This window comes from Ixodes scapularis, unplaced genomic scaffold (genome assembly GCF_016920785.2).
Source record: "Ixodes scapularis isolate PalLabHiFi unplaced genomic scaffold, ASM1692078v2 PGA_scaffold6__148_contigs__length_123643588, whole genome shotgun sequence".
NCBI lineage: Eukaryota > Metazoa > Arthropoda > Arachnida > Ixodida > Ixodidae > Ixodes > Ixodes scapularis.
The window spans coordinates 62865304-62892780 of record NW_024609881.1 but is presented as its reverse complement, the minus strand read 5'-3'; the positions used below and the strand labels follow the sequence as shown (position 1 = coordinate 62892780).

The 27477-nt window shown below is 44.6% G+C and overlaps 1 pseudogene; it reads left to right on the top strand.

The window, feature by feature from the left end:
* Positions 1-200: 200 nt before the first annotated feature.
* Positions 201-24893, top strand: LOC120841377 (annotated as a pseudogene).
* Positions 24894-27477: the final 2584 nt, after the last annotated feature.

Here is a 27477-nt window from a genome sequence, read left to right as displayed (position 1 = left end):
AACGCAAGGACATCAAATGCAGATACATATACAATTTATTTATCCGGCACCGAGCCAAATGAGCCACTGTTATCCACTGGCTTGAGGAGCCGACTTGAGCTACTGGGCCGCGTCTTTCTCTTGCTTTTCTTGCACATGTTTGTCAGTTTTTGTTCTACTCTCGAGTTTCTATCCCCGCTGCCGTTTGTTCTACGAACGAAATGTTAAGGTGTGTTGGTTTCTACGAGAAGTTCTGTCGGCCTTTATCCATTCCGCTGGACTACACGCTGGAGACCACCAAGGATGCATTTTTGCTGAAGTTTCCAGAAGTTAAAACAATGGACAGGATACTGATCCAGGTACGTCAAATATTGCCAGTATCTATGCGTTTCTTTTTGCTTCCAATTACAGTCACAAACGGTGTGAGAACGGCAGGGTGGGATCTTCATGGTTTCAGTTGTCCCGCCTCGAGCGCGAATTTCCTACGATAACGCTCCGGCGTCTCTGCCTCACGCATGCACGCCCAGCCAAAGCACGCCAGAAGGCGGCGAGCGCGCGCTGGAGACCGGGCATTCGAAAGAGACGCTCTGCCGTTCTCACCTTGTCGCTAAGCATACCTGTCCGCACTAGTAATGGCAATCCATTTTCTATCGCTTGTCGGACGCATTTTACGATGTAAATAATTCAAACCGTAAGAAAAAAAAAAAAAAAAACCAGGAACGTGCACAGATTGCAGGCATCAGTAACTTCTGAAGTTTTCCCTTTAGGTCCAGCAGTGGCAACTCTACATTCAACCGTGCTCAACTTGCGCGTGGAAAGACGCATTCCCAAAGAGGCCAGAAAGTCCGCATTAAAGTTTTTTTTTTCTTTCCTATATTTAAAACAAAACAAAACAAACGCATTTGGATTGAACGATGGCGCTCGACAACGCGCATGCGCCCAGGGTCATTGGGTGAACTCAGTTGTGTAACTTCGCTACATTATGATTTTCGTCGGCCACCCTGCGTGCTTGCAAATGACAGTATTTTCAAATTGTATGAGGCTGTTATTTGCATTGTCATGTTTTAAAACAATTACTCGTTTTCTTTATAACACATTACCATTTTTATTCCTGTGGGCATAAAAACATATTTAAATCCTCACCTGTCTAAGTTGGAAGTGCCTTTGCACGCACTATGCATTTGCAATTGATTTAACCAGTCGCCGGCAAAAACATTTTTATGGTTTTCACTATGTTTTACCCCTTAACCGATTTTAGTTATGGGAAACTACTGACCTTCAACTGCTTAATTGTTCTCTTCAAAATTACATTTGTTGCCTTTAAAATCAAATTTATAGCAAAAAAAAAAATTGGAGCAACATTAAAAGAAAATTAAGCTGCCATTTCTCGGCAGAGCCTCAAATTAAAGCATGAGCGAGCCTGATTTGTTTAAAGCGGTTGAGTGCAAGAACCGGGGAAATCAGACAAGTTATTCGCAACTCCAGCCCACCACTCGCCCTCTCGCGGACGAACAAAGAACCAGAGGTGCAGGGAAGGTGGCGGAGACGGCGGCAGGGTTCGTCGCTCTTGGCGCTGCTGTTCTGGTCAGCATGTTCGTGCATCATGCAGTTTTCACAAAAAACAAACAAATGTGTTATAATAGGAATTGTTATGGTCCACTACGCAACAGTGTTGTGCAAAGTGACTGGGATATGTCATTCCTTAGGAACTTTTTGTAGATTGCATATGCTATGGATTTCGGGTCGTGCGGTCGCCAGCACAATCTGTGCTCAACGTGACGGCGAAGAGCTCCCCTTAGTATAGCACAAAGCTCTTACGTGTGATCTACAAAGAGTTTATTCTTTCCAGAAAGTAGGAAAGAACTGCTTGTTTAACGGTGTATCGAGCAATAGACATCGGGGATGGGTTCCAATTTTATGCGCTGAAAGGCCGTGACAAGAAACATGGCATTGGCTCCAAGCACTTTCAAAAGGTAGACTATGCATATCTGCTTTCAGTTAGCTACGAAGGCAAATGAAGAAATGCTTGTAGCATTTTTTAGCATTTCTGTGTGCCGACCATGAGGTGTGCTTAGAATGGGCAGTTTTGACGATGCCTGTCTTGAGGATGTGAATAACACAATACTTGAATGTTTCTTTTGGCAGAGCAATAAATAAACAAAGTGTCTAGCGTTACGTCCGACGTAACCCCAAAGTACGTCCAAATCTCCGCCTTCCTTAGTTTATTGAGGGAGAGAAAGAGAGGAGGGCGGGGGGAGGGTTAGGTTTGCATGTTTCAGTGCTCCGTCCAGACGTAACACCAGCCACAGTGATAAAAAAGGCCTAAACATGCCAATGGCATTGTTATGCCGTTCTTGCATTGCATTACCGCAGGCTACCGTAAGTACGGCAATGACCCTGGCGTGCGTTGAAAGTCATGCATAAGAGGTGCAGCACAAACTTCTCGTAGCAATGCCTCACTGCACGGTAGCCTGTGGCCACACTATGCTAAAGCTGCTTATTAGTAACCACGGTGCAAGTTGATCATGTGTTGCAATGCACTAAAGCCGTGATGATGTGCAGTGAGCTGTAAGCCTCTGACACAAGAGGCATTAATACTGTGAACGCTGCTCTACCGGAGCTTGATGGTCACTATGTGTGACTCACATTTTAGGACACTGGTGACCAGGCACAGCGCAAACACCACAGTACTTTCACCCACCCACAAAGCTATTTTGCCACACATAATGTTGTGACCGGTGCTCAAAACACGCACGGCTTCCACAAAGCATTACAAGATCTGTGATGTTTCTGCAGCTTCTAAAAAGCAAGTTGCTGGTTTTCCTAATCTATGCCAACATGTTTGTCACTTGTGATGCATTCATGCTTGACCATTTCGCATTTCCAGCCAAATAAATTATTTTGAGTACACTGATCAACGTCAGTGAGCAGGTGCATGGAAAATCTGTTCCCATCTCTTCTGCCATCTTGGAACTACAGCCCCACGTTCTATGGGGCATTGGAGTTGCGAATACTCGTCTTGAACGGTTTGGGAATGGCTCCACGTCGAGGAGCTAGGCTTGTCCAAAACTGTCAAAAGTGTTAAAGCATAGTGCTGGCAATATGTGGCTTTTGTCCCAAGCTTGTAGCTGACAGACGACATGTGCTGGCAGTGCCACCGGCAGCCATTACAAAATATTGGGCATGGCTTTGAATGTTGTATGTTGTTCAGTGTTTATGGAAAGCTCCCCAACTGAAGTGATCTGTGCTTGACATCAAATATTTTGTGCTGCATTGTCAAGTCCAGTATAGTTTCTGCAGTGGCTTAAAGATCTTAAAGTTACCGGTGCAAACACATTGGCTTCCTTCACTGTCTCTTTCACACAGGACAGCATGCAGATGTGACACAAAAGGAAACTGCATGCTCTCACAGCAATGTGAGGCAGCAGCACTGGAAGCTATGCTAGCCTTGACAATGTTGACAATGGGCTCCTTCAGTTTACCTGCACTAACCTGCACCGGTGCAGGGAAATGCAGGGCAATGTACTTATGGCTGTGTTTTGAAATAGGCTGTTTCCGAATCGAACGTGCTTGTGCTAAACTTGCACAGGTAAATATATTGCAGCAATCGACTGAGCCTACTGGTCAATGCTTGGTCCCAATGTCTCCACCAACAGTCTGGCTTTGGGCAAATCGGTGAACGACTAGACACGAGATACATAATTGTTATCTGGTATTAACTCTCTTGCTGTTTTTGCGTGACTTTTTTTACATTACATTGCTCAACGGTTTGAGGTAGGAACATGAGGGGATGCGGTAGGACATTGGGGCTGGTAAAGTGTCAAACGTGCTTCAAAGCATTCTGTTGTAGTTTTAGAAAGCAAGGTTGATTGAAACACCTGATTTCAAGCAATGTTTGCTGTATGTGTGGGATCCTCATACGTACCTTTGTTACACAAACTGTTTCAACTGCCGTTGGGGCAATGGCAGGTATCCACGCTATTTGAGATTTGACTGAATCGAATAGACCCTTTGAAAAAATCCTGCAATGAATAATGGGAATCCTCGGTACGCCCCTCTCATCGTCTTTCTTCCCGCTACCACGTGACATAGGCAAGCAGGCGCAGGTTGCCAAGGCAACAACGATCGAGCAGCCGATTTGGTCGAGTGCTTGGAGATAGGGGAAAGGGTATCGCGTTAGCTAGCTTGCGAGGCTGCTCCTTTCTCGTCCCCCTAGGGCAATGGAGTTAGTGCTTGAAGCAACAGGGAGGAGGTGAGCAATTGGAGGCCGGCTTTATAATGGCAGCATGGAAGGACTAACAATACTGGACATAAAAATTTACCTCATATAGTTGAACCTCGATTTAATGAAACCGGATTTTGCGAATTTCCCGATTGAACAAACAAATTCAGATTTCCCGCGCAGCCTGTGTGCGGAAAAATGCCTTTCTTGATTTTATGAAGTTCCCAATTTAACAAAATAATTAGCGAGTCCCAGTGATTTCATTAAATCGAGGTTCAGCTGTATTACGAAACTTGCATCCTTCGGCTCTAGTGAAAATTCGTCTTCTTCTGCATGACAAGATTGCTCGGCCGCTCGAGCGGTTTTTCAATCAACCTTGCTTCCTACAGCAGTAGCGGAACGCTTCCACGCTCATTTGATGCTTCACCAGCCCAACCGCCCGACTGCATTCCTAGCTCAAGCTGGTGCATCCTAAAAAGTGCAAAAAGGGCTTGCAAACAAACACCAACTGGAAAATGGTGACATGCTTATGCCCTCTTATTCACTGATTTGCCCAGTGCCAGCTGAGAAATCGGTCTTGAGCACGTCGTCGCCAATGGAAGATTCTGTTAAACGCTGTCTAAAGATACGTCGGACGTACCCCAATCCCAGAGTCTAAAGATATGTCTGATGTACCCGGAATTGGAGTCTAAAGATAGTTGGACGTATCAGGATCCCAGAGTCTAAAGATACGTCGGATGTAGTCGGTAAATGGCCACTGGACCGTCGAACGCATCCGCTCTACGCTTGGGAGTCGCGCTTTCTCGTACTTGCATTTACGGCTAGGATAAAAAAAGGTTCAGTCAACTCAAGCTTGTTACAAATCAGTTGATTCCAATCCCGTTCGAGTAGCCGCAAGCCGTAATCATCATCGCCCACAACAAAAAGTGTTAAGATCACAAAGAGGGTGCATGTGCTTTGCACATGTGACCAATACTCCCACTGATCCCTATGACAATTGCTGGATTGCGCTTCCCGCTCCCGCGAGTGAGGCCTATCTTGCTTGCAGACAATTTGCGGTTTTGCTAGCGTTGCACAGGCTGCCGGCAGCGTGCTGAAGACACATTTTCTACTCGTTCATCGTCCTTCACCGAAGAAGATTTTTAAGACCCTGTGTAAGCACTGAGACTTGCCGTTGAAGAGACGGGGAAATTTTACGAAAGCGCAGTGCTGCAGGAAAAAAGCTGAACTTGTAGAAAGCAAGTTTCGCTGCGTCTCTGCGTTCACACGCTTGGATACCGATCAAAAATAGGTGCCTTGGCAAAGTTTTGAAAAAGTGTTGTGTGTCTTTGCATCATATATCGGCCACGGAGTTCTGAATCGTCCACCTGTTCCGGCAATTTCTTATCAATAAAGGGGGGAAAGCAATCTGTACGGTTGCTCTTATGGACTATTAACCATGGATATGTTCTAAATCTACTCTAATTGATCACATGGCAGCACAAATAGAGCAACGCTGCAGAGGTCTTCGAAGGCAAAAGTACAAGACGGCGAGATTGAAAATTTGATGTGTGGCCCATATGGTCATGTGCAATCGGTTGACCAATCACAATTAGGCGAGCTGCGCTGAAATTTGATGTCACGTGCGATGGTTGATAATGAGCCAGACCACTGGTAAGTGATGAGGAGCTGTGTGCGCGGTACTCTGTAAACTGTCTAACAACTTAAAAAAAGCCGTACCTTCTCCCCCTCTCTTCCGTCGCCACTGGACGCTGGATCAAGCTCTTTTCTGGACTGCGAGTGCCGCAAGTTACAAATACAGTCGTCAGAGTAAGGTATATAAAACGCTGCTTCATTGGCACATGAGGCTTCACGCACATTGCACTCGCAAAACACATCCACACGGCGTTGAATCTTCATCGGTATTCAAGCACGCGAAAGCACAGAGATGCAGCACTTCTCCATGCCAAGGAAGCTATGATGATGCCGCAAGACCAGCGAAACTTGCTTTCAACGATTTTTTCCTTTTTTCTGCGGCACAGTGCTTTCATAAAAATTTCCATTTGTTTTAAACGGCAAGTCTCAACGCTTATGGCGCGTTCACACTGGAAGCGGATCCTCAAACGCGAAGCGGATCCGCGCATTCTCAACTGCAAAGCGGCTAGGATCGAGCGGTTGGAGCGAATTTTTGCCAACCGCTTCGGGACAGATTTCTCTTAACCACTTTCACGAACCGCAAAGCGGCAACCAATCACAACACAACGCTGACTTTCGTCAGTGACTTTCGAAACAAGATGGCAGCTGTCGCTAATGAGGTGTTCAAGGCGCTGTAGTCCTAGCGTTACAGCAGACAAATCAACGGAGGAACTTAATGTTCACGTCCGTCACTTGAATCTGCTGCGAAAAGAATTGACTCGTAATTTTAACGGGCTTCGCACCGGTGATTTGGTTCGGGTAAGAGTTTGTTTATTATTCCTGGTGCCACAGCCTGGAGCTCGCTGCCTTGTTTAGTCTTTGTCCGTATGACGTCGGAACCCGCCACTGATCGACCGAAACGTCAGCTTTTCTACCCACCACAGCAGCGTGAACTATTGAAAGCTTTCGACACCGTGCGTGACCAAAACGAAGGCAGATAGAGACGTCGTGAGCCTGATTACGTAGCCAACGCACTACCGCGGAGCGGGGAGGGTACCTGCGCTAGCTTGACCTGTAACGTTTACTACTAACAAAAGAAAATAAAGGAAACATACTCAAGGAATAAAGTGTACGTACCAGACGATGCAGAGGTAATCCATATGGCGTTTATTTGAGCTTAATGTCAAACAAACAGTAGACTTGACCGACGTGCGAGTGACGAGAGGAGTCTGCCACTAATGAAGCCACGACCGGCTAGCACCGAACACGTTCCCCCGCACCACGGTTCGCTCCACCGCTCACAACGTCGAAAATGATATGAGCGAACAAGGGGGGAAAACTGGCCCTCTGTCCGGGAAAACAATGTCAGCTATTCATGCGGGAAGGGTTCACTTCGAAAAAAAAAGAGTGGGCGAGGCATCCTGTCTTGAGTCAGCAAGGCGCGCCTAGCTGGGCTTTGCTTGTGGGCAACGTCGAGGGAATCACAGGCGAGTTTGGCGGGTCCATGCCTCTTTTTTTTGCTGCCTAACCTCGAGATGCGTGGAATGTTTCGGAGAAAAATCTTCAGAGTGCCAGAATGGCAAAATTTTGGCTTTGGATTGTCGATTAAAGTGGATTTTGGATTGTAAAAGAGGGTTGCCAAACGCGAGTCTCAAAAGATCACGCGTGATCGCCGAGAAACCGCCAACCGCCTCTTGGCGCGTCTGAACGGGGTCGCTCGCGAACTGCAACCACTTTGCGAACGCGGATCCGCTTCCAGTGTGAATGCGCCATTACACAGGGTTTTAAAATACTTTCTCAGCAAATGACGACGAAGGAGTGGAAAACGTGTCTTCAGCATGCTGCCGCCACCCTCTGCAACGCTAGCATAACTGAAATTTGCCTATGAGCAAGATGACCGGTAGCTTCACTTGCGCTGCAGCAACCAAGCGGGGAAGCGTGATCCAGCAATTGTCATAGAGATCAGTGAATACTCTCATGGGAAATTATTATTCTATATGTAGCAGACCTACAATAGGGTAGTTTAGTCTGGTATGCATGGCTTGCACGTGACGCCAAAGCAGTCCTCCTCGCTGGTGGTAGAATGCACTGAAAGCTGAGGTGACTCGTTTCCAGTTTGTAGTGCTCGCTCTTTGTCGGTTTTTTACGTCAGCAGATGCATGTAAAGGAACGTTGCATCATACAAGCGCAAAGATTGTTAGGCAGGAGTCATGAACCGCTGTTTTTTTTTCACACACTGCATGCTTTCCACGTCTTTATGAAACGAAACTTCGGCCGCCAGTGAAGGAAACGGCACACGACGGCTCGTGTTTTGTCACTTTTGCACTCTCTCTTGAACATTGCTCTCAAAACTCGACACTTGAGTTGGTTGAGTCCGTTGAGGGGTCGGCGACGTATCTGTCATGCTCCCCCGAACACATTCTTGGTGCTCCAAACACATTCTTTTCAGAAAACATCTGTTGCCCTTGGTTTTTGTTTAAAATTCAAGCTACTTGGTGCCTCTGCAGGTCCTTGATGCAGACCTTGGAGAGTTTCTGGATTGGGATGAGGAGACAAGACTGGTGGCAGGCTCAAAAATCAAAGCCTCCCAGCTGACACCTCATGAACAAACCCCACCTCCTGTGGCCAGTACACCAGAAGTGTAAGATTGAATGGTCATAGCTTTTACAAATGTTTTAAGGTATTGCAGAAGTGCAATCTGCCAAGATGCTGTCTAAAGTTTATGCTGCTGGTGGTTTTATAGGTGTATCGGTTTTATGTTTTTCTGCCCATTTTCAGGCCTGAACCGCCACCGGTGGTGCAGGATAGTTCGAGCTCTATGCTTGATCCAAGGAACTATGTTTTTCCCCCGACGCCTAAAGATATACTACACAACTCGTCGAAAGTGCAGACGAAGTCTGGGGTTTCTGCGAAACTCCGGCATCGCATCACAGAATGGATGTGTTTTGATTTGTTTCGATACACACTGTGAGTATGCCTCTGGTTCTGCAATGTGACACGTAGTGCTGTTCATACTATTATGTAAATTAGGGCATTCCCTGCTGTACTTGTCCCCTTGTACCATTTTTGTTGAAATTATCTGGAACATCAGAAGGAAAAACAAAACTACATAATGCAATGACTGTAAAGGCATCAAACTTGTTTTGGCCTGTAAGTGATGAATAGCTGTGTATAAGTTTGGCTGTCATAAACCTCTCTCATACTTTATTGTAAAGGACATGCACACTGTTTCTTATGATCGATTCTTGGTAATTCAAGGTCTATATATTCAATTTTTTTATTAATTCAAGGTATAAGTGTGTCCTGGCAATTTTATATACGTTAAACCCGAATGAAATGAAATGAGGGAGTGTGTCGCTTTCGATACGTGCTATGCCACCTGGATACCCCTAGATACTGACAAAACTGCGAAGGTGTACATCCTGCTCAAAGTTGTTTGACTCGTGAAACATCGGCTAAATTCTTTCTGTGAAAACTATAGGTCACACGAGAAAAAGTTGGTGTCATATTGGTTTCTGTCACAGGGCTTATGCAGGAAAAGTAATAGCATTTGTGATAAATATTTTATTAATTATTTACAAATGATTACCTGTTTACCTATGATCTGTTAAAAGTTGGTGAACATTGTCGAAAATAACTAAACTTAATAACTAAATAACCTTAGATATAGAAGTCACATGCAGGATGTATTGGCATTCTGAAAAAGCACCTAATATGGTCGTACTTTTAGGTTTGTTTTTTTATCAGAACTGCATCTTTGCACCAGTGGTCTTACTGCCCGTCGCTAAAGTGTGTAATAAAATGCATCGTCACATATTCTTCATGTGACGGAGGGCATTCTTACAATGCCCTCCGTCACAATTCAAATGGCATTCTTACAATGCCATTTGAATTGCAGAGTTCTATTTCACCGGCGTGTGTCACACTTCGTTCTCTTTTAAGAGGGAGACAAGCTGGTATTGCACGCTTTAGCCACATGTACCAGGAGTGCTGGCGTGGAAATGCATTTTGATGGGAAGCCAAAAATTTATGATGCATCCAAATAGTGCCTTTTCAGGATGTCATGAAATGCTGTCCATGCTTTATATTATTGTGAAGTAGGTTGATTTAGTAATTTTCAATGGCGTCCATGAAGTTTCTAATTGAAACAATACTTAAAAATTACTCTTTTAAAATTCAATTACTCAAAAGTAGTGAATAAACTACTTATGCATAACATTATTTATTTGCCTGAACAGGCTCTTGTTAAAGACAAATAAGAGGTCAACTTGTTTTTGTCTGATGCATGCTTTTCGCAGGAGTAATTTGGCTGGCACTCTGAAGCTCCCTATTCATACAACCTGGCCACGACACAAATGCAAGTACAGTGCGCCCCAAACTTAACGCCGCCACTCGAACAGCCGACTTTTGCAGAGCCGTGCTATCCTAGCGGCAGCCGTTTCAACTAGTCTGTCACGTGAAGGCCATTCCTAATCTACGGACCGGGGGAAGGGGAGGTAGTACGGCCGCCGCTAGGGTGCCTGACTCTGCGAATCACAAACTCATATCGTCAGACTCGCGTTTTGTTTTGCGTTTTGTTTACACCTTTAAGATTGAAAACAAAGAAATTTTGATAATGCATCGTTGAGGAGAAAGCTTGAAGGCGCTGCTAAAATGCAGACAAAGTGTAAAAAAAAAAAGTGATTTTGACGATATGAGTTTGTGATTAGCAGAGTCAGGTGCCCTGAGCGCAGGCTCTGCTACCTCCCCTTCTCCCTGTCCGGAGATTGGGAATGGCCTTCACATGACCGACTAGTTGAAATGGCTACCGCTAGGATAGCGCGGCTCTGCAAAAGTCGGCCGTTCGAGTGGCGGCGTTAAGTTTGGGGCGCACTGTAGATTAGCACTATTTTGCCTTTTTTTTTCTATCTAGTTGTGATGGGACTTCCCTCTTGCAAAGAACCACAGCATCGGAACTGGTGGTACACTACATAGAATCCACGTGACTCAGAGTAACATTTCAACGAAGTTAGCACGTCATTAGCTTTTTAAATTTAGTTGGCAATGGCGCAGTAGAGAAATGCAAGACAAATGCTTACCGTAAAATACCGGGCAAGCGCCCACTCAAAATTTAGAGATAATCGCGAAAAAATGGGGGATGGGCGCTTTTCCAGTCATCAATTTTACATATCAATGTACTGTGCATATGTTCTCAGACCTTACAAATTCAGGTATGGGCGCTTAGTGTGGTATGGGCGGATGCACGGTATTCTACGGTACTTTGCTTTCGTTAAGATGCATTGCACATTCAAAATGCTTTGTGCGGGCTGGCCTGGCATTGATATACCTGACAACACAATCCCATTAGGGTATGCATTTAATTTGTTGACACTTTCATGTCTTGTGTTTTAATTTGCAGGTATCCTGCCAAGCTGTACGAGCACGCTGCCAGACAGCTTGTCTTGCACCACACCATCCTGCAAGACTCAATTGGAAATGGCCATGTATGTTGCAGTTCAACAACACTTCTAGTTCCATTTATATATGGACTAAAAAAATTGTATTTTTTACGAAAAGCATGAAGCCATAAATGGCAAACAAACGTTCACCAAGCAATTTTCTCGAAATAGGACTCTACCATTTACTAGATGTAACTGTGTGGAGAGGCAGGTCATTTCATGCTCGGGAGCTTTTGTTTGAGCCAGCACTATGATACATGAGCCTATTGCATAAACATATAGCAACGGTCATGCTTAGAATAATTCTCTCAACACTTTTAGCAACTTGTAATCATTGCTACCATTAGTGCTCTTGCCATGTCTCGCCAATATATAACGATGAACCCAGGTAAAGTCTTGTGGGTAACAAAGCCGCAATATTAAGAAATAAAAATAACCTAGTGCGTGGTGAAAGTGATGGAGTAAAACAATAGAAATGTAGGCTAGTTGGTTGTACTATCGGGTTCAACTAAAATGTGAACAGCGGAGCGCGTGGTCGTCAGTACATGCTGCGCCTCCTCGAGGCCTCCTGAAACTGATTAAACTGGGTTGGAGAGTAGGGCACTGCAACTGTGCGTCCTACTCCGATGTATTTGACCCTCACCAACACAACCCAAGCTTCTACGCTGCGCCGGTAATGCGCTGGAAGTTCCGTTCCAGCCACTTCTGTTGGCTTGGCGTGAGCCATGCGAGGCCGCTCGCAACAGGAGCAGGCTGCTTGCGTGCGTGCACTCGTGGAGCGTTTTTGCAACACATGCTCCCTCCTAACTTGTGATTTTTTTTTTTCTGTTCTTAATACACATTATTATGGTGGTTGAAGCCGAGTGCGAGCGGAAGCAAGCTTTGGACCTGGTATCCTTGCTGATGGATGGCCGCTGTTGCAGACGCTGAAGGTGGCTTCACAAAATATTAACTGGCTTCTCACTAAGACCAGCTTAGGGAAATGTATAACGACGAACGCAAGCCGGCCCAGACAGCTACTGCTGTGGTGCTGCTTGAGGTGTCAGCCTTTGCCGGTTGCAGCATTCGTGTTACCTTGTTCATTATTTCTGGTTGCACAAATGCTCTCTGGCAATAAACATGTAATTTCCTGTCCACGCTGTTTCGCTATTTTGCAAAAGTCGTGTGCTCATGTGCTCTAGGTACTTCATGAGGACGTCTGCTTTTGTTATGATAACTGACGTCAATCAAGCTCCACAGGTGTTTTGTGCACGAATGAAGTGCTTTAACTTCCATTTCACACCTCTGGCACACAGCCCATGAAGGTGGCTGTGACGAAACTTTCGACGCACCACCGACGCAGCGTCAAAGCTTGGGTTGTGGTGGGCAAGGGTCAAACACAGCAGAGTAGGACACACATCCTTGCTGTGCTCTACTCTCCAACCCGCAGTTTTATCAGTTTCAAGAGGCCTCCAGGAGGTGCAGCATGTACTGACGGCCATGTGCTCTGCTGTTCACATTTCGTTTGAACCCGATAGTACGTAGTTTCTATGTATTAACAGGGCAAAAAAAATGCAAGGGACCAAGAGTGACATATACACAAACATCCACTGTGTCTGTGTATATCTCGTTCCTGGACTTGTATATATTCTAGAGAACAGTGATTGCAAAAAGGGGTTAGAATCAAAAAGTGGCAGTCACGTCTTGCAATGTTTCACTTGGCTGCCAAAGTTTCACTGGCTCTGTTAGCAGAAGGCAACAGTGTGTGTGCTTTCTCTATACACAGCCAACTCATTGGCACCCAGGTAGCAGAGTGGGGCCCATTGGGCAAAGTGTGTTGGGGCAGTCCCTACAATACCCCCTGTGTCCCATGTTGGTGTGACATAAACGTCCCCAGTTTGGGCTGCCCATGCAATACCCCCTGTAAGTCGTTGCATAGATGTTGATAAAGTGAGGACATGCCCATTTGGGCTGCCCAAACATAACTCCGTGGGTCCCTTCTCGTCTACACAAGGGCATGCCCAACTTGGGCTTCCCGTGCAATACCCCCGTCGTTACCACATCAGCTTTGTGGGGCAGAGTGACGATGTGGGCATGTTCAGCTTGGGCTGCCTACACAACGTCTCTATGGGTCCCACCTCAACTTTCAGGGGCAAGGCTAGGATAGAGGTGGGCTCCAGGGGGGCAACGTGTGGGCTGCCCCACCATAACTTGGGCTGCCCGTGCAGTGTCCCTATGGGTCCCACAACTATGTGGGGGCAGAGTTAGCATGGAGATGTGCTCCAAAAGGGCAAAGCATGGGCATGTTCAACTTGGGCTGCTCATGCAATTCCCAAAATAACACTTGAGTGGATATTTTTGAAATTTAACATAGGAGATCAGTTCAATTTGATGCCAATTCACCGAGAAATGTAATTTAATGTGTGCAAGAGAAATATCTAGTTTACTACAAACTCGCTACCCAGTGTGTATGTAGCAAGGACTCGCAGGAAAAGTGTGATGAAGGCTTAATTTCGGATGTGCTGCATTACCGCAGATCGTAGGGAATAATGATATGATAGATCCTACATTGTCTAGAGAATGAGATGACGCAGAATAGGCTGAAGTTGAGCCTCGTGTGGGCTGTCCGCGTAGTCCCACTATGGCCCCTCCTGGATCACACAGGAGGGGGGGGGGCATGCCCACCTAGGCCTCCTGTGGGTCTGCTAAATGCTGCCCATGGGCCCTATGCTACACGGCGGGACAAAGCAGAACCAAAAGACCGAGTTCTGAATGGTTTTAATTGGAACCAATTGGTTTTAGTGGGTTCCAATTGGAAGCACACTGGCCAATGGGTCTCGCCAGTTGGAAAAAATTTTCCAGTTGGAAACTTAATGGGTTTCAAATGGTTCCCATTGGTTCCCATTACAGTGACCGATTGGTTGTCCGAAAACCTAACTGGTACCAATTAGAAATTTCAATTGGAATCTAATGAGATTTTTCGACGTGGCGACCAATCGTAGCCGATGACGTCTCAGTTCCTTGGTCCCACCGTGTAGCATAGGGCCCCTGGTGGGCTGCCCAAGTGGGCCCCATGTGGGCCCCCCCTTACATAGCCCACCTTCTGCTACAGGGGTGTGGTAATTTGTGTAAAACTGGGAATTCTACAGCAGGGCGATCCTTCAGTACTTGGTCTAGCTTTCGCAGTGAGATGTGCCACACCGCCACTTGAATTAGATTGTTGCTCAATCTCTGCAAGTGTTACTGTTCCTTCTCTACACTAGCTCTCAATCAATGAATGTGCATGTCAATGCCATTCTACTTTGCAAACAAAAGTATATACAGTTTTGCCAGGCACACCTCAAGCCATGTTTTAAGCCTTCACTATTATATTAATATGGATTATTACCAAGATTTCTCCAACAGCTGTGTAACAAAGGGATTGGCTCCGGCATAAATCTGAAGTAACTTGCGCTCAGGTTCTCTTCGTTTGGTTTCCTTCTGCCTCTAAAGGTGGGTTTTATGGAGGCACCCTTACCGTATTTACTCACATAATGAATGCACTTGCATAATAAATGCACCCCCCAAAACGAGCACCAATATTTGGCCTTTTTTTTCCCCTCGCTTAATGAACGCACTTCCAATTTTCGGCTCCGAGAGTCTCGAATTGCGTCCAATTTAGCTAGCTACTAAGTCAATTTTCTTTTGCCACCAAGCGGTCAGAACAAGTCAAACCAAGCCCAGCCGCTCTCGTAATGGCTGCATGCGGCCGCAAGTGCGTAGTTGCGGAAGTGATGAACCGTGAAACCGAGCGGCGCGCACATTTGACGAAGCTTGGGTCGAGGAATCTCCCAGCCCCGGACATTCTTCGCCTATCAAATGCATTGATGTCAACAAACACGCTGTCGTCTCTGGTCTGCTTTCGGCCACTGAGTGGAAGTGGTTAGGCCTAAGAACGGTCGCTTTGCTCTCCGTGCTGAGTGAGTTATAGGGTGCATTTTCTTCCAAAAAAGCCACACCATAAGCTCCTTAAAAAAAAGTTTGTAATTTATAAAGCATGATTACTCTGGCGCACCCATGACCATGCAGCCATGGGCGCGCCTCCGTCAGTGGAGACGTGCCACAGTTCCCTGCCATGTCATATTGGCACCTAAAACGACATTGCGCAAAGTGTGTAAATGTAAAAATTTCACCCCTCGTAACGAATTCCAAATACGTATGGGTCAGTTTTTTGGGAAAAAAAGTGTGTTCATTATGCGAGTAAATACGGTATTGTCTGCAACAATGTAAATTTGTGTAGGGAAAATTATTGAAGTGATGTCCAAAAGTCTATTAAGAAAATCTTCACCGTACAATGTTTTCTTAAAAAAACCACACAAACAAATTTTTTTAAACAATCTGTCACGAGCACGCATATAAAAAAACATTAATTTTATATGAAAAAAAAAAACAATTTAGAGCAATAGTGATGGCATAAGGCGCAATCTAATCGGTAGTCACCTCCTCCCCCTTGTTTTATTTCTTGGCATTTCGGTTACATGGAGGGGAGGTGGATTGGCTTGGCCATCACGTTAAGGTAGAGAGAGTGCATGACCATATTGTTGAGGCGGAAAGAGCGTATGACCATTCTGTGATGTCATGGACTTTGCGCACAAAATTTAAAATAAATCTAGCGCCGTCAATATTGCTGTAACAAATTTTTTTTACGTAAAATTCAGTTTTTGACACGCGTGTCTCTAGCAGTCTGCTTAAAAAAAATCATAGTTTTTCTTTTCAGTAATTCTTTAAAGCTTCAAAATCATTTTTAATCTGTTAAAATATGCAGGATTAATGGCAGCGTGCATTGCGCTTTAAGTGCAAGTTCGAGCGATCCAAGTTTGTAAACGACGGCGAGATCGCATCTACCCGAAAGAAGTTTGGGAGGCACGCAGCCATGCAAGACGCTGCGAATGGGTTGGAGTCGGCGAAGAGAGTCTGCCGCCAGGTCAATTAACATTTTTTTTTCCTTCTTTCTGAGTACCACAAGGTAGTTGAAGGGCCTGAGGAAGATAGGTGTGTCCCTCTCAAGATGAATTTTCAGGGAGGAACATTTCTATGGTCCTTTTACCCTTCTGACTAGAGGCCAATGCAAAGAACTATATTTAACTATAGTCAGTTACTGGTTACGAAAAGTTTTTGAGGGAAAGGAGTGCAGGGGAGGAGGAAGCAGATGGAATGCTGGAGAGGAGAGGAGGAAACCTCCCCTCTTCAGCATTTTGTCTGCTTCCTCCTCCCCAGCCAAAAAATTTTTCTTAACCTGTCACTGACTATAGAAGCATGCATATGAATGTGCTTGATCCGTGTTCATATCTCCACTGGCTTTCCAGGCATGGAAGACATTTTGCTCTGCTCTAGTTTTTCAAACATGACTTGCTCAATCATGCTGCTGGTGTCATGTTTGGCAGTTGAACTGCTTATTTTAGTGGGTTCAATAGAGATAATGAAACCTGGCTTTTCAGCCTATAGACCTTTTCTGTGTACTCTCGTCCCCACGCACCTAATAGGCGTAACCGGTATGGGCGACGAAAAAATACTAAAACGTTTCAACCTGCAAATAGTAAGAAAATAAAGGGGAGGCAAAACGAGAAAATGTGACGGTTACGCTTATATCCTAAATGCTTTCTATTGGCGTGGCAAAGGCAAAACAATGCTTTCGCCCATACTGGAAGTGACGTCAATTCAAGATGGCGGCGCACTTGCAGAAAAGGTCTAATGAATAAACAATACATCGTAAAATATTGAAACTTTGTGAAAATGTGACGCCAGCATTGATGATAAAATTCAAAGTTTGAGGACGAGACGTTTCCTGGATGAAAAAAGAAAAACTAAATTTCTATGTGTACCGATGTCCACCCAAGTCTAAATTTGTGAAAACAGAAACTAACAATGTGGTTTGCGTATGGTATTTATTCCAGCGAAACAAATTTATCAAGGAGAGATAATATTCTTTTCTCTCTCGCTTACAAGTTTGTTGTGATTTTCTAAAAACACTTGCATTTTATCATCACCCCTAGTGTCGCATTTTTCGTTTAAACGTTCTGTGATGCAGAGTTTATTGATACAGGCCAAAAGGGTGTGTTGCATTTTCTCGATTGAACCTGGTAGTTAATTCTTTACATCTAATTCAAAATATGCTATATTTGCCATGTAGTCAACCTTTTCAAGCAAAGAGGCTGCTCAAACCTGTCATTTAGTTATTTGCAGAAGCATCTCCTAAGCCTTCCTCAAGGACATACGAGAGAACAAAATGTCTAATTGGAATGTGCTTTAATTTCTTGCTCAACCAGCCTGAAAAGCTAGTCGACTCTACGGAGGATGACTACAGCATCGAAGGCCATATAAAGTCTATGCAAAGAGAGATGAGGAAAGAGAGCCCAGACACAGGCAAGCTCTTGGATGGGATGACCCGAACGTTTGCTGCCCGTCGGCATTGGATTGCAAAGGAGCGCCCCTCCGCCCAGGAGATCCTCCAGCGCTTTCCAGCTCTCGAGAGAGCAGAAGAAGTAAGTGTTAATGTCGCATTCACTATGCCTTCCATCAGTTTCATTACAATCCCCTATATGTATTTCAGATCTTCCTAGAATTCCAAAGATTCGGGGGCAAGTCACCTGTCCAAACCATCACTGCGGTGGCCCAACAGGAAATGGACACAGCGCTGGACATGGCTTCGAAGAAGGTGGACAAGATCACGTACGAGATCTTGGAGAGGGCTGACACGTGTAGTGAGGAGGATCGGCAGTGTGAGAGAACTTTCATATCTATAAAAGAAAACAACGCTTATGTCATTCCACAGCTTTCCCTAATTTGTTCTTTGCTACTTCGTTTCCATTGCTGTGGTGACCACCCTGGCCATGCTAGTCACTCTTCCACGTGCTGTGAGGGAGAAGTCCTCTTCATTTCTCCAGAACACGGTAATTCAAACCCGTGGTGGTGCTCTCATAACTACCTTATTTTTCTGTCCTAATGGAATCACAGAGCCGCATGGTACAACTTTAAGTTTTATCGATTTGTGTGGTGCCTGGGTTAACGGTAATCCATCAGACATACCATTCACATGTCTAGAATTTTGGATTGCACGACGCTCAAAACACAAATCCTGCATCTTACAACAACTCCAGCCATCCTTTTTTTTTTTTTTTGCTTTAGCGTTGCATTTTTGTTAAGAACAAGCCTTTCTCAAAAATGAAACTGCGCACTGCGTCGCATTGCATTGCGGCTGCGTCAGAACAACAGGCTATTGTCGCTGACATTGGTGGTCTCAAAATGGTCCTGCTCCCGATGGGCCCCTATCACAGGTGATGCTTTAATATAGGCAAAAAAGCAGGAAAACAACACTAGCAAGGTTGGTATTTAGTGTTTTTCTAGCTTTGTTTTGCAGAAAAACACCTTTGTTGCGCATTATATAAAAATAAATGAAGTTGACTAGCGCTCGAGCAACTTAAAGTCGTTGCAGCAAAATAAACACACCAAACCTATCGTCTACTTTTTGTTTCCGCTCTCTGTCGCTCTCTTTCTCGTTCTGTATCTCGGGACCACCGAGGTCGGTGCTCACGATTTATGGCCACCTCAGCTCTCATTGTTCCGTCTCTTTCGCCCTATACACCTTCCAATCGCGCGTTTCATCGCTTTCCCTTGACATACGCGTCCCGCATTGCTGTCATACTTCGCGGCTTTCTTTCTTTCTCTGCACCCCGTAACACTGCTGGCGTCGATGCGTCGGGTTGTGCTGCACTTTAAGAAAGCGAAAAGGCGTCGAGTATCGGTGTATTTTCTATGATTTCCGCGTGCTCTGCCGAAGTTTACGTGCGGAGCACGAGGCGTGCTGTGCCCACATGGAGTTATCGTCAAAAAGGGAACTACCCGATGCCGATGATTCTGACGAAGATGACAGCGTCTCAGGCACTAAGCTGTGTGTGCCAACATATGCGGAAATGTCATGTTTAATGGCATTCGGTGATTTGCATACGCCCAAAATGGCATTGCTGACTTGCTTCTAAAGGTTGTGGCCCACGAAAGGAAACGACTGATCAACTTTCTGAAAGGAAGGTGAAATGAAAATACAATTTTATCAGTGCTTTTGCTGCACCAGCTTTTATTTTATTTACATTCTTTTAATAGTTTTCTTTCCTTTTGACCCAGCAGGCTATTAGCTTAGAAGTAATTAAAGAAGTTACACATTCTTTTCTCATGCAGGGTTATGCCCCAAAGTTGTAAATATTGTTGTTTTGGATTATACGACTCGTGGATAATGCAACACTCTTTTACGGTCCCCTGAAAATCGTATAATTCGAATTTAGGCATTAAATTCCATAATTTAGGCATTAAATTCCACATCATGAACATGCGAATCGGAAATAGGATTTTAGTACTCATGGCCCGTGGCAGGTGACGCAAGAAACAAATGAAAAATGGTGATGTATGGAGATTTTGGGGTTTTGTCAAGTGTTAAAGAAGTGTGAGCATCACCGTTTTCATTTGAGGGCAATAAGAAAACAGATTTCTGTAGAAATAGATTTTAATGCAGGTTTGATTTAGTTCCAGCAGAGACCTGCGAGGACTAGGTGGCACTACGGAAAGCATTTTTGGATAAGCCCAGATTCTGTCCAGCATTACTGATATTCTGTGTCAAATTATTTGAAAACTTGAATGTTAGGAATGCAAAAGTCAGATTAAATTATTGTGTGAATCACTATTTGATTTGAATTTGAAACATTCACACACACACCTAATAAATACACAACAGGGATGGCACAATCTTTCCTCATTTTCAGAACGTCCTAATCTTACTTGTTTAGAAGGTGTGTCATTCCACACCAAACCACACAACAAATTTTCTCAACCTTTTCACATCCTTACGGAGGAATACAGAGTGGTGGTCACCTGGCCTGTGAGCATTATATACAGGGTGTTTTTTTGTGTTTTTTGTTAGCTGCACTAAATTTCCCCCTTAAAAAAGGAACTTACATTGGGGTTCTTTGAGTCTCTGAGTTAAGTTGGGGACCCTTAAGTCCCCAACTTAACCCAACTCATAAGTCATGAGTTGGTTGACTAATTACTTAAAAGGCTTCAACTAATTTTAAATTATAGTCTAACCGCAATGTGAAATTTTTATTGAAAAATTTGCCTTCGGTGCTACAGTGAGAGTAACAAAATTTTTGTACAGAGTGCGAAGTCGAACCTGACTTTCCACAGATGCATCTGTGACATCGACCCCCCCCCCCCCCCCCCCGCTCTGTGCCGCGGCTCTGTTACCCACGTGTGTGCTGTGGGCAACATGAGCAATGCGAGGCAAGCGCAGAGCGGTAGGATCAGAGTCACAGATGCTCCTCGGCGGCGAGGACAAATGTTTCAATAAAACTTTTACATCACGGCTACACTATAATGAGGTTTAGCATCAAACCTCCAGTTGCATTATCCCTGGAAAAGCTTCAATTAAAATGTTAGTGAAAGCATTTTAGTTCATTAGCCATCTAATTAACCAATATCCAATAACCCCGGGAGCTAAAAGAGCCCTAACATAAGTTCCCTTTTATTTGAAAATTTGGTGCAGCTAAAGCAAAACACTGTATTTTGCCCGAAGATTCATTTGTTTTGCAGTGGGCATTTTTTTAATTTTTAGGAAAATCTTTACTATTGGGCATTGCAACATTGCTGCAACAATGTCAATATGCAAGAAAAAAACTAATTATGATGGCAGTAAAGTACTTCCAGCATATTGCCTGTCAAGTACTTTAATTGTGATATTTATGTATGGCAGTATATTTTTAATATGTTTAGGCTTAACAAAGTTAACACACATTGCACCATATTTCTTTATATAGTTCACTAAAATTAAAAAAATGGGTCTCAACATTGTTTTTACAGAAAATAACATATATGTAAAAGAGTGAGAAAATATTACACCTGATCTGTGAATATTAATGTCTATAGGTGGTATTCACTGAGTCTGGAGGTTCGATTTTGCCAGGGAGCGCCACCGTCAATCCGCCATCTTCGAGGTCGCGGTTTGACTGACTTGGGTACGCGGTCGACCGTTGGTAGTGTGTGCTAATTTTAAACAGTTGAAGAAGCTTCGTTGAACAAAAGAAAGAAAAAGGTTTATCTCGAGGCGCGGGCCGGTTTAGTTTTCTTATTGCCGCCGAGTACCGTGTGTAAAGGCTGAATCAGATGTAAACAATTTAGCGAGCAACGGCGACCGCAACGAGACAAGCGACGACGACCCGCTTCACTGTCGCTCGGTCACTCGCGAGACGAGGCAAGCCGCATGAAATTGACGGGAGCAAGCGACCAAGGCAATTAGCGACGTTTTCTAGAAATCCAAAAACCGAGCGACGCGACGACCAACCGTGAGAAATCTGTCGCTCGTCGCCCAGTCCAGTCGCTGTCGCTTGCTAAATCGCTTACATGCGGTTCACCCTTCACTGTCGCTCGTCGCGTAGCTCGGTTTCGGGATTTCTAGAAAACTTAGCGCTCATCGCCTTGGTCGTGTGCTCCCGTCACTTTCATGCGGTTTGCCTTGTCGTGCGAGTGACCGAACGGCAGCAAAGCGGGTCGCCGTCGCTTATCTCGCCGCTCGCCAAATCGCTTACATGCGGTTTTTAAATCGCTTGGGCAAATGAAAAATGCGCTGCATTTTTCATAAGCTGAGCACTCTATGAGCCGCACTCTATGTTTCTGCACAGGGTCGAACACCGAAGGCACGACGTATTTAAGACACAGAGGCGATGGAGCCACACGGTTACACGGCCGTAGTGCAGAAAATCCACTAGAGAAAAAAACAATAAAGAAACTAGCGAAACAAAGTGCAATCACACCTTGGTACAAAAGCACCAGTGTAGAAAAATCAGTTCTTGCAAGAGCTACCGCCGTGGGCACGGCGCTAAAGCACTCTAAACGGCACGCGACACGGATTGCTGCATGGAGCCGAGGGAGCAATGCGGCCACGGTGAACGAGTCTGAGAGCGACAAAAACAAACTAAAACACACAAAAAATATTCCTACAGCGCTTCAAAAGCACCAAAGTAAAAGAATAACCCCTAGTTTCGGTCAAAAAGACCCTTTAAAGTTGTAAAATGCTGCTAAACCACTCTCAAGAGGTTCGGCCAGACGACACTCGCAATAGAACGAGACCTCGAAGATGGCGACCGTGGTGGGCGATGCCAGCGAACGTAGCGAGTGATGTCAAGTGAATGTCACCTAAAGTGAAATATGTACAAGATGGCCCTTTTCACAAATTGGCAATGTTTGGTGCAATAAAAGCAAATGTTATCCCTTACTCTCAAACGAGGCATACATGTCAAAATACAGCTCCACTCAGCTAAAAGAAATTGTAAAAAAAGAATTCCATAAAAAATGCTTGGCTTTTTGTTAGAAACATTTTATTCACACTGTCAACACTGCTGTTTAGTGCAGTTGGAAAGTGAAGGTGCTGAACAGGAGCCACATCAGGTGGTGAAGAAGAACAAAATATTTTTATGAATCTCAAAAATGTTTTTCAAATTTTTTCTATTTTTATTTATTTTATTGTAGTAGTGGAGCTGTATTTGGTTATGCATATAGTTCCCCAGACTGGGGAATAACGCTTGTTTTTATCACACAAAGCATTGCCAATTGGTGAGAAGGGCCATTTTTCATGTGTTTTTAATATTAGAATAACCACTGCTCATGTGTAATATTTGACTACTCGTTTATGGCAAGGTTATTGTCTGCAAAAAACGTTTTGAGGCCCATTTCTATGAATTAATTTAACTATATAAACAAATATGGTGTGATGTATGTTAACTTTCTTAAGCCTAAATGCATTGAAAAATATATTATGTAAATGCAATAGTTAAAGTATTTGACAAGCAGCGTGTTGAAAGCCCTCTACTGCTATCAATTATTCTTTTACACTGACTCGTCTACAGAAGGGCTGCGATGTCTTATAGTAAAGAGAAAGAGACTTGTCGAATCGTGGCAGCAAAACAAAAATTATTTAGGCAAAATATTCTAGGCAATTACTTACGGAACAAGTAGCCATGACTGAATTTTTTTCATAAGGATCTGTGGAGGCCGATCCCCCTCGTCGTGCAGTTTGGCGTGGAATGACCCAGGTAGAAAAACGGTTGCAGTCATTAAAGAAAATACTTCAATCTTCTTCGAATCTTGATGAAGAGCTCAGGTGCAAATATTTTGTGTTTCAATATTTTGAATGGGGTGGATTTAAATTGTAAGACTAGCTTTTGCTGCATGGATGTGCCAAGCTGCATTCTGAACAGAAATGAAAATGCCTCTGCCTTTCTTTTTATCTCTTAAATACTTCAAACTTGGTTCTAAATGCTACGCTTTGAGCAGTTTAACTTCCTTATAAGTTTAGCCTTGGCCACCATTTAGTTTATTTAGATTGTAAACTGTGATGATTCACTGGTTTGGTGCATCTGTCATCGCTGGCAGCGATTTATACAGACCCCCCAGCCTCACCTAGCACACCCCGGAGCCCCTCACAAAAGTAGCAACACCCCCAGGCTTACAATCCTAGATATACCCCTGAGCCCTGGAGCATTTGGAGATTGCCTTTTATTGAGAGGCAGCTTTCAAGTCTGATATCTGTGAAATATTTTTACATTCATTGCCTACGGCAGTGGTTCTCAAACTTTTGGTATAGAGCCTATCGAATTGAGAAGGTACAACCACGATTGGGTAGAACGGGATGAGAGGCTGCCTGGCTGCTGTGATCGGATGGAACTTGATTTGATGGGCTGCAGTCGATTCTATGTAGACCCAGCATATAACACGAAAGCACACCAAGAAAAAGGTGCACCAATCAAAGTCAAAAAAACTTTTCATATATGTAGCTGGCCAGATTACGATTTAAGTGTTTGATATGAAGTGGTTCTTGCAGTTCACGATCGAGGAAAATGGTGGTGTTGCACGCCGTACACCAAAGAATGTCAAAAGTCGTCAGTCCAGTTTAATCGACATGCAGCAAGGCAGGCGAGTGTGTGCTGAAGAGGACCTCTCGTTTTGTACAGTACTGTTTTTCCCTGTGCAATGGACTCAGCAGGCCTTGAAAACAGTTCTGCTCGCCTTTTCGATATTTGATGCTCGTCTATGGTGCGTCTTTAGAGCGGTCCTTATGTCAGGGCGGAACCTCCTAAATGCTCCGGGGACCCCTGGGCGTCCCCAGACCACAGTTTGAGAACTGCTGGCCGACAAGCTTTATATTTTCTCAAAAGTTATGAAGCTGTGGGCCATCAATTTTAACTTTAATTCATTAACTGCCATGTGAATTATAGAAACATTTGAATATTGCTGAGATTTTCGGTGCTGATAATTTTTTTTTTTTACATCGGGTTTCAGGCACCATGGTTCTCGACGCATCCAGCTGTCATCTGGGATGGGGACCTGGACAATCTGGGACCATGCATGGTACAGATTGAAGACCAGCTCCTGAAGGCCGATCACCCAGTGCATGCGATTCTAGTCGCATTCTGCCTGCACTGGGTGGTCGACATATGCTACCAACCAGCAGCAAAAGGATTCTATACCCTTGTTGAACACCTGCTGGGGTTGAACGTCACAAAGGCGACCGGAATGGTCCTGACGACCCTGTCGGCCGTAAAAAAATAAAATGGCTTTGCCTGAGTATAGGCAGCTTGACCTAACATTGTTTGTTTATTTAGTGAGAATATCGCAGGCATTATTTAAACATGTGACACCTCTTCCATGTCACCCCTTTTGAGTGTCAACCTCCTCTTGAGAGTGGGAAATCGCCTACTTCCCCAGAGAAAGTATCTTTTTCCGTCGGCTGAAATGGGAGAAATGTTCTCCAGTTGAGGGAGCAGTTTTTCTCCAGTATCGGAAATGGGTGGGAAATTTTCTCCTGTGGTTAGGGCAATTATTTCTCCAGTGGTTAAAATGGCTGGTAAATTTCCTCCGCTGAAAGGGTTGCAAATATTTCTCCAGTGGTCAAAACATGTAAATTTTCTCCACTAAAGGGGGAGCAAATATTTCTCCAGCCACAAAAAATTGGTGGCAAATTTTTTCCCTTTCTGGGGGACAAAGTATCCTCCATTGGTCAAAATGGGTGGCAAATTTCCTACCCTTGTGCGGGACAAAAATTCCTCCCTTTGCGCAAATGGGCAGCAAATTTCCTCCCCTTCTGGGGGACAAAGTATTCTCCATTTGTCAAAATGGGTGGCGAATTTCCCACGTTTGCGGGGGACAAAATTTCCTCCCCCTACAAAAATGGGTGGCAAATTTCCTACCTTTGTGGGGGACAAAATTTCCTCCCTCTGCAAAAATGGGTAGCGAATTTCCTACCTTTGCGGGGGACAAAATTTCCTCCCTCTGCGAAAATGGGTGGCAAATTTCCTACCCTTGCGGGGGACAAAATTTCCTCCCTCTGCAAAAATGGGTGGAAAATTTCCTACCCTTGCGGGGGACAAAATTTCCTCCCTTTGCAAAAATAGGTGGCAAATTTCCTACCTTTGCGGGGGACAAAATTTCCTCCCTCTGCAACAATGGGTAGCAAATTTCGTCCCCTTCTGGGGGACAAAGTTTTCCTCCATTTGCAAAAAGAAGTGGCAAATTTCCTCCTTCCTGAGGAGAGTGAATTTCCTCCTTTTCTCTGGGAGCAAACTTTCCTCCATTTGTAGAGCAATATATGATACATCCCGTTTCGTCCTTTTAGGGAGGAAGTACTACTCCTTTTTTTTTTAGAGTGCACTCGCCCACTCGCGCCAAAGGCCGTCCGAAAGAAAATCGGACGGCGCGTCCTCCCCCTCGGCTGCTTTCACGCCGCTTCGCAGCGACAGTCTGCGGCTGCTAATTACAAATTATTATTCAACTTCGCCGTGTCGCACACGCGGCGCCCAGCCGGCAACCGGGAAAAAGTACCAGTAGACTCAACCAAATTGCGACGACCTTTTAAATATGTAAAAAAAAAAAAAAGGAACTCAGCCCTCTGCGCATGATGCGGACACCTTTCCTCTGAGCTATGCTGCAGCTTCGTAAAACCTGCTTTTCGGGCGGCTTTTGAATGCGCGAGTGGGGGTACCGTCATTTTGGGTAAGATGGTCCAGAAACACTTCCTTTGATTTTATGTTTCTCAATGCTCTGGTTGACTTGACTGCCGTCATTTGAACGCTCTGAACGAGGGCTGTCAGACGGCGCTCTAGACTACGTTTTTATTTTCAAGCTCGCGCTCGCCTCTATGGTTCAAGATCCATGTCGAAAGATCAACACCCGCGATGAGCCATACCGTGCTACGCCTCCTTGGCGCATCATGCTCGGCGTTTTTGCCGGCTATTACAGGGCACGCCGGGCAAAGCGGGCGTCGGCGCGTATTCACTTATCGTATTTCATTGCACTGCAGCGTTAACAAATATTTTTCTACAGGTGGGTTTTGGACGGCGACGTCTGTGCCGTCAGAAAAGGGCATCCACCTTCAGAAAAAAAGGTAACTCTGATATAAAAACTTAATACCGATCGTAACACCTTGTATATTTATGTTACAGAAAAAGAAAGCCCCCGATGGTACCCATCACAACAATACACAGGTGAACGCTTGAAAAAGCACCTTACATCCGTCCTGCTAATGGAGATTATAGGCCAATAGCACACCATTTAAAAAATCTTATTAACATCCCAATATCTACCCGTCAACATGGCAGTTCAACTCATTTTAATTGCTCATATCAGCACCTCCTGCCTATTTATTGCATTGTTTCATTCAAATGCAATGATGGACCAATAATTGCATTGGTCCAGCTTACAGACACCCTCGTCATGCAACCAGATATCTTCTCGAACACTGACAAAATCCTTGTTGTTGGCCTCTATCTATGACATGTTGCAGTTGCTGTATTAATGCTATGGTACAACAAGTCTTCCTGCCGACGCCACAGATGTGCTAAGTGCACTATGTTGGCCTCTCTTTCACTGGTCCGGTGTTTTTAGCTCTTTTACCCTTTTACTGTACAAAGCTAATAAAGAGGCTGCCAGCCATGCGCAGCGTTGGCATGAGGTATCGTGTTAATAATTACAACGTGTATTTTTTAGTCTGACACTTCGAGTAGCGGCCAAGCTGCTAAGGCAGGCGCGACACAGGTAAAGGAAGATTTCGTGTTTACTTGTATGACTATTGATCGCTGCATGCAGTCGAGAGCGTAGCAGAAAATGCCACAACGTGTTTTTCTCCAGCCCCCAGATCTGACAGAGACTGGCAGCCTCCCTGCCCTGGCCACA